The sequence below is a fragment of the Epargyreus clarus genome, unplaced genomic scaffold (genome assembly GCF_041222505.1).
Source record: "Epargyreus clarus isolate Ecla_fem2 unplaced genomic scaffold, WU_Ecla_fem_2.2 ptg000014l, whole genome shotgun sequence".
Classification (NCBI taxonomy): domain Eukaryota; kingdom Metazoa; phylum Arthropoda; class Insecta; order Lepidoptera; family Hesperiidae; genus Epargyreus; species Epargyreus clarus.
Window position 1 is genome coordinate 8,641,168 of NW_027332222.1, and position 14,483 is coordinate 8,655,650.

Genomic DNA, 14,483 nt, shown 5'->3' on the forward strand with positions numbered 1-14,483 from the left:
CTCCCACGTCGTCGGGTAGGTACCTTTTGAAGTTTTCCCCCTCGTAAACAAAAAAAAAGGAGTGTTCCATGGATATCTTTGTTGGTTTGATTAGATAATTAAAGATAACTACAGCCTAAAGACACATATGACCTACCAAAAATAGGATTGTTGTTATAAGGCAGATATTTTTAGCGTGGCCATGAGGCTGCTACCGAATCACGACTATTTCTGTCACTTTTATGTTGTTTACTACGATTTAGTTACATACTGACTAAAATACGTCGATGTGTTTTATATATTTTTTAAAACACAGGCGTGCAGATGAGTTTCCAGTCCACGTGATGGTAAGTGGCTTCTGCCGTCCATGGACATCTGTAATGATTCCCAGATAAAATAACATTCCTACTTGACGTCGGCTACAAATACGCCGCTACCCCTGACAACTAAGGAATACCTCAGAAAAGGATGTTTGTATGTATTATTATCTGATACTCATATAGTAGAATCTTTAACGTATTATATATTCATAATTCAAGTCAGCTTAAATAAAATTATTCTACATTTTATACTAATGTAAATAAATATCGCTAATAAAGTCTACCAATCAACATCCATTGGTTAACATTTAACACGTTAGCTGCGGAACGCGGCTTAAAACACCTCGTCCATGTCTGGTCGTTATAGCGGTAAGAAAAAACTTTAACTTCTCTGTGGTGCGAGAGGCATAACTTCCGTCTGGTTCAGTGTAGGAGAGTGATAACTATATGTTTGTGATGTGCTACTGATTCCTAGTTCTATGGTACACCAACCTAATGTCGGGTTTGTTAGACCTCGTACCGCACTGAACAAATAATAATGCTAACACAGTGCGGAACGAGGTTGGGAACGCCTCGTTTCCCCACGCACCTCGTACCGCACCCCACGCTAGCTTCACGTGGTTAGTGTTGTGCAACGCAGTCGAGGCTGCGTAGCGACGAAGTAGGACCGCTGTCTTTATGTTGAAAATTATCATGTCATGAGGAAGATGAAGAAAAACCGGTTGAAAAATCTGAGCCAGAATCAGAATACAGGAAGATATTTCAAAAACAGGTAAGTCACAAATACCGAGTATTCCGATTACTCTTTACCCTAATCTACTCGCTCCTACTTTTCAGAATCCACTGCAAAGAAAGCACATCATCTCGATAAGGGTCCAAAGAAGAAGAGATGTGTCGGATGCTACGAAAAACTCCGCACATTCTTGACATGTCGTGAGGCAGACAAAAAAACCAAAAAAAAAAATCTCACGGAATGTACTTTGCAAAAAACCTTATTGTCTGAAATGTTTCAATGAAATACATCCATAACTTTTCCCCTTTTTGTATTCATTCTGTCCATAACGTTGATAAATAAAAACAATAAAATAAAATCGATATTTATTTTCCCATCACTAAATTATATGGAAACCTGCCATTTTTCAGTGCGGTCCGAGGTGCATTAGACCCACATTTTATTTTACCCATAGAATCTAAAGTAACGAATTTAACCAAGGGCGGCGGCAGTTTTAGGTTAATCAACTCATTGTTAATAATAATCAAGACAAAAGCCGTCGATTTTGTCTTATTTGGCGCCAAAAAAAGGATTTTAGTCTCCTTCGGGCGGTGGGATTTAAAACGCCTCGTGCCGCCACAATGTCGGATATAGGACGAGGTTTAAAACAACTCGTAACGCAGTAATGGAAAGTACAGAAAAATCTGTGCCGCAGGGAACGTGTTAATACTGTTCAACCGTACCGCTCAACGATAATCTAATTTCTTGTATTAAAGTATGCTGCATATTCAAATGACTATCCACAGTGAGGATCTCTTTTATCGTGGTTACCGTTATACTATTAGCTGAATCGCGTGATCTCATTAATGTTGATGATCAGGCAGTGATAGTGGTAGAAACTCGGCATCTCAAACGGTATCATAGCCTGTTATGATTCAATAGAAGGTGCCCTTTTTGGTTTGACTCCGGAAGGCCCACCGCCACCCAGTCAGCCTTTATTCAGCCTTAACGGGGGGAAACCTTCAAAAGGTACCCAACGACGTGGGAGCGACTCCGCATTATGTGGGATTTTTACCGCACTAAAACACCCCCGGTGGCCACCAACTGAATCAACTTGCACTTGTCCAGCGCGGTAGACATAGGATTAATTTTAAGAGGAAACCCGTGTCCAAAAGTGCGGCAATAATGCCTTGACGACGTCACAATGATCAACTAGGTTGATAGACTTAAGGCAGTCACTACCTTTCCTTTTCGGCTTAAAGGTCTTACTGTAATTCCGCTGTCCTTAATTCCCTAAGCCGTTGTGCTCGCTCTTTTCTTAGCACCATTAACGATATATGAAATTAGAAATGTGTTTCGTGGCGTTAATCGTGTCTATTTTTGTTCTATCTCAGTATGTTTGTCCTATTAAAAATTGTTTTGAAGAAAGCAAACGAGCATGTAATCTACCTGATGGTGAATGACCATCTGATATAAATATCTGATGTACATCTAAATATATACAACTCAAAGGTGACTGACTGACATAGTGATCTATCAACGCACAGCCCAAACGACTGCACAGATCGGGCTGAAATTTGGCATGCAGGTAGATGATATGATGTAGGCATCCGCTAAGAAAGGATTTTGATCAATTCAATCAATCAAAGGGGATAAAATAGGGGATGAAAATATTACTTCGTAACGCGAGAGAAGTCGCGGGCAAAAGCTCGTTTGTAATATGACAAAGGACACCTGTAATACGTATCCAAGACAACATTTCGTTCTACCTGAGATCGACCTTAGATCATGCCTTGCTACACTTGAACTTGTTGGAAAACCACGAAAAATGGTTTGTTTATTAACACACCCTTCAAACCAGAACAAAGAGATGCGTAACACTATTTTGAAGGTAGTAGAACCCTTGTGGTTCGACTTCGGCGGCACCACCGCCACACCGATATCTACCTAATAACAGCAGTGTTAGACACTGCTGTGTTCCGGTTTGAAGGGTGTGGTAAGGGAGACAGACTTTTTCGTGGCGTTCCAGCTTAGTCATCAGCTACTCTTATATTATAAAAAAATATATATAATGCAAAAATAGATGTAACTCTGAAATCGAAACACGAAGAGTTTTTACCACCTTCAAAGCATAGTGTGATAATGTAGATGATGTCGTGTAAGTCATACATCAAACTGCTTCGTTACTAAGCGGGTCTGCTAAAAAGAAAACAATTTGCGAAATTCTGCGTATTTTACCTTAAGTTAAACTACCTTTGAGCTACCTAAATTACAATAGTACACTTATACTTAATGCTCAGTCTTTTTTTATAATATAAGAGTAGCAGACGAGCATGCAGTCCACTTGAAGGTAAGTGGCTACTGCCGCCCATGGACATCTGTAATCAACCCCAGATAGGATTAGATATTCCTACCTGAGGTCGGCCACAGATGCGCCGCTACCCCTGAGGACTAAGCTGGAACGCCTCGGAAAAGTCTGTCTCCCTTACCACACCCTTCAAACCGGAATACAGCAGCGCCTAACACTGCTTTTATTAGGCAGAAATAGGTGTGGCGGTGTTGCCGCCGGAGTCGAACCACCAAGGGTTCTACCACCTTAAGTTAAACTATCTTTGCGCTACCTAACTTACAATAGTACACTTATACTTAATGTTCAGTCTTATCCATAATTCATTCGTAAATACCACCAGCCGGTACTATTCAGTTGGCTCATCGTTCATTTGCTAAAAGCAATCGTTTTAGGTGCCATCGGATCACAAAATGAAATGAAAAACAAGCAACATTTATTAATAGCTCGTACGTAACATGGCTATTTTAACGTCCGTATTAACGGAGCTGTCATTGGCTATGAAAAATGCAGGAGTGCGAAAGGTCGCCTGTGAGCCCCATTGGTGTAACTCACTAGGCAATAATATGCAAATGAGAGGCATACTAGGGATGTGACGTTGTTCGTAGCGTTACCGAAACTATCGGATATCTACTCGTATGTGAATGAAAATAATTGTAATATCTGTATTTCGTTTTAAAATAACTATTATTTTCCAGTCATACTTACAGAAAATATAACGGAAATATAAATACAAGTAAAAATTACAAAGCACCCCAGAAAAATAGTTAATTATTCACACGGAGGAAAATTATTCATTCATTAAATAAATTAATTAAGTGTATTAAGTCTTCCAAAAATTAAAACGCAAGAAATTATTAAAATAGAGATCCCGCGCGGCCTATTTAATGAAACCACGTACGCTGTTTTTATTTGTTTCGCAGTATTATGATTTTTTCAAGAATTTAAAGAATCTATTAAGTGTTATAAAATTAATTAGAGTTATATGTATATCCGAATGTCCATTTATATTAATGTAAAGAAAAAGTTTATTTTTTTCTCTATGTATTATTTTACTATTGTATATTTATTTGTGAAGTTTAATTCAATGTCACATAAATTTAAATATAAAAATATTTATCCGAATATAAAACGTTAAATGTCGTTTCTCTATTAACAATTATTAACAAACATGTAAGTTTGTTTATTTATTAATTCATATCATTTTAGTTTCATATCATTGTACGTAGAATATAATTAACAGAATAAAATTTATATTTACAGAACAACAACATTCGTTTTTTTTTCCACAAGAAAGATCGCTATTATATTAATATACGAAATATATACCTACCTTGTCGCACAACCCTAGTAAATACAGGCTGTGTATATTTATCTATGATACAGGTCACTGTGTCAGATTGCATGGAGTAAGGGTTTATGGCTACAACAAGCAATCGTGTGCCGAAAAACAATAAACCAATCTGAAAAATTACGAATGTACGCCCTAAAAATCGCGTGACTGACTTAATGAATGGAACCGATACGCTAATTTGTATTAATTATATTTTTCATGTAAGTATCGCATTTGATAGCTATGCAGAGCCATAACAACGCAATCACGCTAGTCTATAATTCAAATGTACACGCCCTCTTCTCTGCAATTAGTTTACATTTGTTTAAGGGTACTTTCCTACCACGCGTGTTAATGCCTGCACGTGGTTCCACGCATATGATTGACTAGCCGCTGTTTCTTCGCGAACTGTACCCTTACCATGAGTTTTCAAAACATCCCACAATTTTACGTTACGTTTACTCAATCCATTGTTTTGTTCCGTTTGCTTCTTTAGACTGAGTAAAAGTACAATAAGTAAGTGCTCAAGTCTTTTCGTCTGCCTCACATGTTCGCAAAAAAGAAAGACAAAACATAAAGCGCTATTTTGACAATTTAGACATTTAATTTTACGTTACTGACACTGTAGTTCTGATACAATCCGCTAGGGGCGCTGATTGGAATTTGTATGGGCAAATACGTAAATAAATACCAAAACAGTCATTTTTGTGAGAACGTAAAAACTCATGGTAAGGGTACTGTGTGCGTTACCGTACGATATGATAGGATGCAAGTGTCACGCATGTAGGAGGGCAGCGCATGCAGGCATATACATGCGAGACAAGAAAACCTATATTTACAGTAGTTTCTTATTGTCTTTAAAATGAAATTGTATAAGTATTACGTGTATTAACCGACTAGCTGTTAACAGCATAACTCGCCGGTTGACTTTAAAAGATGACAAAATTAAACCTAAATGCAATTAAGTGCACAGATTTTCGTCCACCACTGAAAAAGACCTGAATCATATTGCTCCAATGTGAACATGGAGGAAGGTTTATGGTCAACTTATGTTAGACGATTTCTAAGCATCTGTACTGTTTCCAATAGCAATTAATTACAGCTATTCAATAATAATAATTAGCAGCGGCTTAACATGCCCTCCAAAGCACAGAAATTTAGCGCGCATGAAATTTAGCTCCAAGCATTCACCCATCCAATTCCCGACAGCGTCCGACATTGCTTAATTTTGCAGATTAGTTACGATTTAGACTAGCGCGCTTGAAATTTAATGAAACTAGTCAAATAAATTAAAGTAGGTAAAAACTTAACTGAAATAAAATTTACCACCTACAATTTTTTGTATAAAACTATATGAGTGGTGTGGTGAGCCACAGTAAAAATCTGTACCTACAACAACGATCCTTAGTAAGTGTAAATGAACAAGGATTGGTATTACACTTATGCTTGTATTTGTTCTCTTAGTTATCCTCGCATTCATTTTTGTAATTATTCTTAATTTTAACTTGATTGCTGTTCTCAATTTACTTGATTGACTTGGACTCGTTTTTATTTTTACTTTACTTTTCTATTCAATATATATCTATAGTTTATATAGAGTGCTATATGAATATCATTTTCGGTGGGAAATCGAATGTGGAATCCTCAGACCAGTTATCATTACATCAAATTTGCTAAAATAGAAACTGAAACAAATTGTATTTCAATATTATAGCTTGCTGTTATTTACTTAGTAAGGAGCGTGTAAGCAACACATTCAAATAGTGCGATGTTATACCAATAGAATAGCCGAATATGTGTTTGGCGTGCCTCCAGGGCCATACGAGCCACACTGTAGCGAACATGGATGATATAAAGATATAGACTCCAAACAAGTCATATTTTCTTGGTCATAATATTGTGAACACGCGAAGCATTCTAAGCGCTGATTGGATAGGACTACGCTCTAATCGATACTGACATAATATCGATTGCATATAAATTGATGGATAATGTACGTGATAATTTACGAGGCCAATATATTATTCATAAGGCCGGCTTTAAAATGGTGCTATTTAAAAATATCACCTGGAAAGTATATATATTGGGAGTCTAAATAATTACTAAGTCGATGAAAGCTTCCTCTAAGCAATACTAGATGGTTGTTGCCTAAAATATTTGGCATCCCTCGATATGTATTATCGAATGTCGTTAATTGATACTTTAAGATTGATATTATAATATACGAGATTAATCTTCACATACATATCAACTAACTAACAAAACAAATTGGTAGCTAGTAATAATGAAATTTTTAATCAAAATGATTTAATTGAAAATAGACTTCAATTTTTCAACACACTTTTCTAATTTGATTTTTAATGTGTTGCCGTGGTGCCGTAAACCAAGCACAAAATTTGATATTTATCATTGCTCGTCCTAACAAAAAACAAAACAAGAAAAAATGGGATTGTAATAATAAATGGTCGAAGCTCTGTTAATGTAAAGGAACTTTCTGCCTCTATATTGCACTCATCGAGATATTAAAATGAAGATCCTAAAAATATCCATCTTCAACGAAGTTTTCGAGCAACCTATTGAATAAACTTTCTTGTTACTTAGCCTAGGTACTTTCCTTATAATACAACCTCCGAATAATCTTAACAAAGCAAGCAAAGACTTTGCCCTTTTGTGAACAAAAGAAGATGCCTTATTGTTTGGGAAAGCTAGATTTTATAAAGGTCTACATCGTAAACATACGTAGATAACACAACAATTAGTACATAATTGTAATCGTTATGTAATCTTCTTTTAAAATATTAGTATATGAGTAATAGTAGACGAGCATGCAGTGCACCTGATGGTAAGTGGTTACTGCCGCCCATGGACTTCTGTAATCAACCCCAGATAAGATTAGATTCCTACTAGAGATCGATCACAGATGCGCTACGCCTGAGGACTTAACTGGAATGACTAGGAAAAGTATGTCTCCCTTACCACACCCTTCAAACCACAGCAAAGCAGCGTTTAACACTGCTGTTATTAGGCAGAGTAGGTGTAGCGGTGTTGTCACCGGTGCCGAACCACTAAGAGTTCTACCATATGTAAGCGTATGTTTATCCCATAGCAATTGGGAATATATATGGGTATCGCCAGCGTACTATTGGCCCACTGCTGGGCATTCTCTTAGATTGAGAGGAGTTTAAGGCTACAGTTAACTGCACTGGCAAAGTGCCAATTGGTAGACTTCACGCGCCCTTAAGAACTTTTTAAAAATCTCTCAGACGCGCAGCTTTAGTTAAAATTAGCTTTACTAAAAATTAGACATGCGTTCCTGGAATTCAAATTATTTATAAAAACAAAAAATCCGACAGCTTAAAAATATGTATATGTCGCTACCACATACGAGTATGTTAAAATACGTCAAGCCGTTTGGATTCCAAAGCGCGCCAAAGAAAGAGACACATTTACATACGCTCGAAAAACAATCCCCTCCACAATCAGGTAAAAAAGTCTCCTTCAAGGTCGCTGTAGCTGATATTTTCCTCTCTACGTAATGAATTTATTTATAACTAAATTAAATTAGGGCAATTCCTTCACAGAAGACCCCTTGGCCGATATTACTAGTCGCCTGTCGAAAATCAATGTTACAATTTATTAGACGTAACTCGCACTCCAGTACGGTTGGCGATTCTTTCCGAAAAAAATCGATTCGAAACTATGCACAAAAAAATCGAGTCCCAAAGAACCGATTCTCCAAAAATCGATATTCGATCCTTTCAGCTAAAAAGGACGAAGATAGCGAAAAAAGGGCATCAGGACCATAGAAGGACTAAAATGCGTATCGATCAGCAAAAAATTCTATAACACATTCAACTAGGATGAAAGATCGATTCACTGAATCAATCGGAGATTGATTTAAATAATCGATATTTTGGGCCCAAAATACCCATTCTTCGATTAATCGATCTCAGATCGCCATCCCTACTCAAGTATGCTCGCAAAAATAATATTCATCTAATCATTATGTTTAACGGAGTAGAATGATTATGTGATATAGTGACCTCCTCCGCCTTTATTAAGCCAACGATTTTATCGCTCGGGTCTTCCAGTTAATTAATGTGAAGTAACAAGAGTCAGCGGAAGTTTTATACGAAGCAGTTATTCATTTCGAGAACTGAATATATTTTTAGATTTCGTTCATTGTCTTGTAGGTTTCTTGGCTTTATGTTGACGTGTTACGTTCTACTCTTTATATTATTAGCATTGTATTTAATTATTACGGTATCTAATATAAATATCTATTCGTCTACTTATATACTCAAAATATACACACATTTTGTTTTGATCTCTGCTACCAGCAACGAAATAGAATGATGATAAAATCTTCTAATACCTGGCTCAAGGAACAAAATTACACTGTACATAGTATATTTACCTACTAAGCTAAAAGTACTTTTGTCTTATAATGTTCACTTATACCAGAAGCAGTGTTTGTTTATTTTAGTTGTGTGTTTAAGCGAAATAACAACCAAAGGGAGCTGCGGAGTGGCCTCGTTTCAGTGCTCTTTTTTCATCGTTCACAAAGGTCTAGAAAATTACCATGAGCTTTAAATGCAAGAACATTCAGTTTAAATGTCGCTCCTACAACAAAAGTACGAGAGAAATGCGATGAAGACAAAAACTTCATTGTCAGCATATCGAAAACGAACAAAAGTCTATGAAAAGCTTGACTAAAAATTCGCAATCCGGCGAGACATTTCTCATCTACTTCATGATAAATTAATCTACTTTTCACGTTACTTAAGTGACAAAATCTATAATTAAACAAACAGCCTGATATACTGCTATTTACTTTCCGTGACTCTCCGTAAGACAATTAAAATGATTAATGAACGTTTAGTCCACAACCTTAAAGAAATCTGTCCCAACGTTTGTAAAGGAAATGGATAATTAATTGTTAGATGTCAAGTAACCTTGGTAGAATTTTTATATGTTAATTGAACATCTACAACTTCCTGTTAAATAACAGTATATTAGTATAATGAGTGCTTAATCTAATTTGGTTTTCTGGTACGATAAGAAATATTCGTGGCCTAAATTTATAAAGAAATAGTTTTTGGCCGCGGCTCCGCCCGCGTTTAAAAGAAAATAATATAACATACTAACATACATAAAACTGAAAATTCGTACCTTCAACTTTGCTAAAGATCATCACTTGATCAAATGCATAGTTTACGATTAAATCCTTACTAATATCGATTAAAATAATCGATGTTTTGGGTCCAAAAGATCGATTCTCCGATTAATCGATCTTACATCGGCATCCCTACTTCCCGGGGGATTTCCGGGATAAAAACTATCCTATGTCCTTTCTCGGGTCTCAGACCATCTTTGTACAAAATTTCATTAAAATCGGTTCAGTGGTTTGGGCTTGAAGAAAAGACAACCAGACAGACAGACAGACAGACAGACAGAGTTACTTTCGGATTTATAATATTAGTAAGGATACGGTTTATTAAAGCACCATAATCCACCACGCTGGCTAAGTGCGGATTGGTAGACTTCACATGATGTCCCTTCACTTTTAAAGCATATCATCATCATTATCACCATCAACCCATTACAGTCCCACTGCCGGGCATGGCTCCTCTCTGAATGAGAAGGTTTAAGCCACCATAGTCCACCGCGCTGGCTAAGTGCGTATTGGTAGACTTCACATACCTATGAAAACTTTTTCTTAGATTCCTCAAATATGCAGGTTCCCGATGTTTTCCTTCACCGTTTAAGCAACTGATAATTATTTTCTAATTCGCACATAACTTTCAAAAATCAGAGGTCAAGAAGCCTTAACCACTAGGCTATCACTGCTTTTGATATAGCAAGTGATAATGAATCTAAAATGTAAAGTCACGTCTAAAACAATGAGTTGTTCTAATTAAAGTAACTCGCGTCAAGACAAAGAGTAGTTAGTTGCGGTATTGATTATCTGCTGGCGACCGAGGGCTGGGTGTCGAAGTTGGGCTTCTGTATAATTTTCAGTCTGAAACTGCAAAGTTGTGAAGCTGTCATTAAATTATACGGCGAGTATTATTTTTCAGCAGATTTCAGATGTTATTTAAGTAAAATCAAAAGTTTATACTTTGAGATTTTACTTGACTATTACAATTTTACTATGAGAGAGATATGGTAGCAATATACTCGTAGCAAAGAGAAAATGTATAAATGTAATGTAAGTAAATTTATAAATGAAAAACAAGTAATAGGTTTTGACACTAAACAATTTTAAACACTTGATAAGATTTCTGAGGCAATTTAAACGAAGTTGCAAAAAAAGTGGAAAGTATTAAGTTAAATAAATCCAAAAAAATATATTTTTTGTCAGCAATTCCCTGAAGCGTACCATCGCACATACATGTTTATACTTTATAACCATTAACCACCCACACTTCTTTGAAGAGTGATGAACCTATCTTATAAATGTTTTATGGAGTATCTCCAAGTATCTCCATAAAACATTTATAAGGATCTAGTATAGAAGTTATATGTAATTTGGATTATTCTTACGTTTCCTCAAGCAATAAAGGAAGCGATTTGGGAAGATCTAAATGGACCTATAGAGGAGATTGTGAATGAATCCATAGAACGTGCTGAGCAGATATCAAACTTTATAGATGTAATCGATCATAGTAGTGAAGATGTGTTAAATTCAGAAATAATATGACAAAATATTGCTATAAAAGTAAAATGTTGCGATTACGAGGCACTTAGTATAACATAAATCATCGTGGTTGATGGTTCCTAAAATACTTCAAATTTAAAGAAAGCCAATAATTAAATTTTAGGTAGAATGAATAATAACGTACTTGGTTCCTTAGTAAAAACACCAGTACACACACAAACGGAGAAGCAACTAAGTATTTATATTATTATAGTTTATGTGCTATGCACACATACGGGACAGAGCAATTACCATGACGGCATAAGAGACTATCATGCGGTCACGGCATACGAGACTTTCTTACCCCAAAGGTATAAAATAAAATATGACTATGCCTGTTAAATGGAAATAAAACGCAAACATATTTTTATCTGATTCATATACAGCGTATATCCTATTTATCAGCTCAGTGTCAGTGACACGTAATAATTGAACATTTTCCTGGAGTTCTAAAAAAAGAAAACCTTATAAAGGAACAGCCGGGAATCAATCGATGGGACGTGCTTCGTAGTCTTAAGATACGGTACATAGATATAAAGGAGCGATCTCCTCTTAATACTTATTAAGAAAGGACGTCACTCGAACGTGCTGTAAATAATCATTTCGAGAACCCTCAGCCTTAATAGAAACGAGATGCTTTATGTCTCTTATTTTATGCGTCGTCATCATCATTTTTTAAGATATCTCAGGTTTCCTCACGATGTTTTTTCTTCACCGTTAGAGCAAGTAATCATTAATATCTAATAAGCACATAACTTTAAAATCAGAGGTCTAGGATTTGAACCTCGGACCCCTCCATCAAGAAGCCGAGTTTCTTAACCACTTGGCCATCACTACTTTTTTAAACTTAATACGTTACAAGATATCTAATTTTCATCATTAACTCACTACCGGCGTGGATCCGAAGATATTGTACTCATTTGAGAACATTATGAAGAATTTTCAAGTTTCCTTCACCTTTTAACTTACTAATCATTTTATAATCGACTGATTACTGTCCCACTGCTGGGCACGCCAAACGCATTTCTATAGACTCATTTGAGAACATTGAGGAGAATTCTCATGTAGATTTACATGTAGATGAGGACTTTTTCCTACGCCGTTAAAAATGCTTATATTCATTGCTAATAAAATACGAATAAGCATAAAAGTTCTCTATTTTAAGTTTTCCAAATTATTTTTTATCTTGCAGATAAAAATAAAATTGACTGTGATATTTTGCAATTAATATTATTATAGGATTAAAAACATGCTATGTTAAATAACCATATTTAATATTATTAAAAGAGAAAACCCTATCGAATGCTCCTGAAAACATAAGATCGTGTGTTAGCAATCCTAAAGCTAAGCAAGTTAATGCTTACAAAATACCAGAACAGCCCTTTAGCCTACAGCGCCAACTGTTATATTAACCGTACCTATAGTTAAAATCGAGCAAACCTTATAAAGGAGCAGTCTGGAATCAATCAACGGGGTGCCGCGTAGTCTATCAGAGATAGCACACACATCGACCGGCGATTGCTTTGTGCCGCAGGAAATTAGTTCCCAACTTGAGAGGAAATTCTCATTGACCGGTAGCCGTGGTGGGTAGCAAACAGTTCTGTGAACGACTTAAATTAACGTTTTGTCTGTTTATCGCCCTTTTCTGCTTTTCATTCGAGGTTTGTCATCATTCTCCTTATTGTCGAATGCCGGGAACAGGTCTTGCAGGGCTTAAGCCAAAGTCCACATCGTCAACTAAGTTCGATTTTTTAGACTCGTCAGTCTCCCTCTCTCACACGCCCACACACACATAAACACACACAAACACATACAAGTGATTATTAATGTTTCAAATACGAATAAATCTCAATCCCACTAATAAAAGAGGCCTAATTTCAAACCAAACCAAACCACAACGCTATTATAACTTGTGGTTTGTTGTTAAAATCGCCTAATGTTATTTGGACACATAACCCTGTGGCTTGCATAGATTGGAATCGATCTATTAAGTTAAATGGCCTTGTGTACGTTCGGGAATTGAACGGGTGAACCCCAGTGGTTAAATGCCATGCTCGCTTCCGTGTTCTAAATTAAATGTACCCTACATTAAGCCATCAGACCAAGGTTTAATCATCGCAGTTGTCAAACCTTAGGACGTCTTATGGACGGTTAGAAAGGAACTTGGCGATCAGGATTTTTTATAGCATTAAAGTATCAGACGAACATGCAGCCCACCTGGAAATGTGGTTGCCTACTGCCGCCCAATGGATATCTGTAATCAACCCCTAATAAGAGTAGAATCCTATCTGAGGTTGGCAACATGTGCGTTGCTAGCCTTAAGGACTAAGTTGGAAAGCCTCGGATAAGTATGTCTCTCTTACCTTACCTTACTGTGTTCTGGTGCGCTTAGCACTGTTGTTATTAGGCAGACATAGGTGTTGCGGTGGTGCTGCCGGAGTCGACCCACAGAGAGATCTACCACCTTCATTATAATATCGTAAAAGCGTTCCAGGTCTCCCCTAGTTTACAAAAAACACGTGCTTAGCAGAAAGACAATAAAAGGCTTGCAGCCAATTAAAGACAGTAACCAAGTAACCCTATAAGGGAGTAGTCTAGAATCAATCAACGGTACACATCGATTCCAACGATTGCATTGTGGCGCCGGAAATTAGTTTCCAAGTTGTGAGCGAATTCTCCCAGTCCGACCACCAGTGCAATGTTCTCGTAAACAATTCTACGAATTTAAATTAATACTTACTGCACACGTATGCTTTTACGCTTTACTTGTTTTAATTGAAATGTTTTAGAAACGTAGGTTAAAACTGACGTTGTATATATTACTTAGCGCTTATAAGCGTCGTATATAACTTTGGCTTTTACTTAGCGCAATCACAACAACAGTGGCTGAAATTTATTTGAATAAAAAGTGAATAAATGACTCTATTTGAGTAAAGTATACCTTAATGTGACCTTAGATTTTAAGGGCACACATATCCTTCGTCCCACGTGTATCTAATTGTACATCATTTATTTATCATGTTCATTAGTAAGCGTCCTCAAGGGTCAATATTGAAAGACGCCTTATAGCGCTTGATCTCTCAGCAGGTTTG

At 36.5% G+C, this 14,483-nt stretch overlaps 2 protein-coding genes across 4 annotated transcripts in view; one reads left to right on the top strand and one right to left on the bottom strand.

Annotated features, from left to right (window-relative positions):
• The window catches only part of LOC140747444 (uncharacterized), a 223,532-nt gene that overhangs the window by 62,897 nt on the left and 146,152 nt on the right, over positions 1-14,483 (top strand). The window lies entirely within an intron of this gene.
• Positions 1-14,483, bottom strand: part of LOC140747446 (uncharacterized) — a 157,605-nt gene that overhangs the window by 30,825 nt on the left and 112,297 nt on the right. The gene's annotated exons all lie outside the window — the stretch shown is intronic.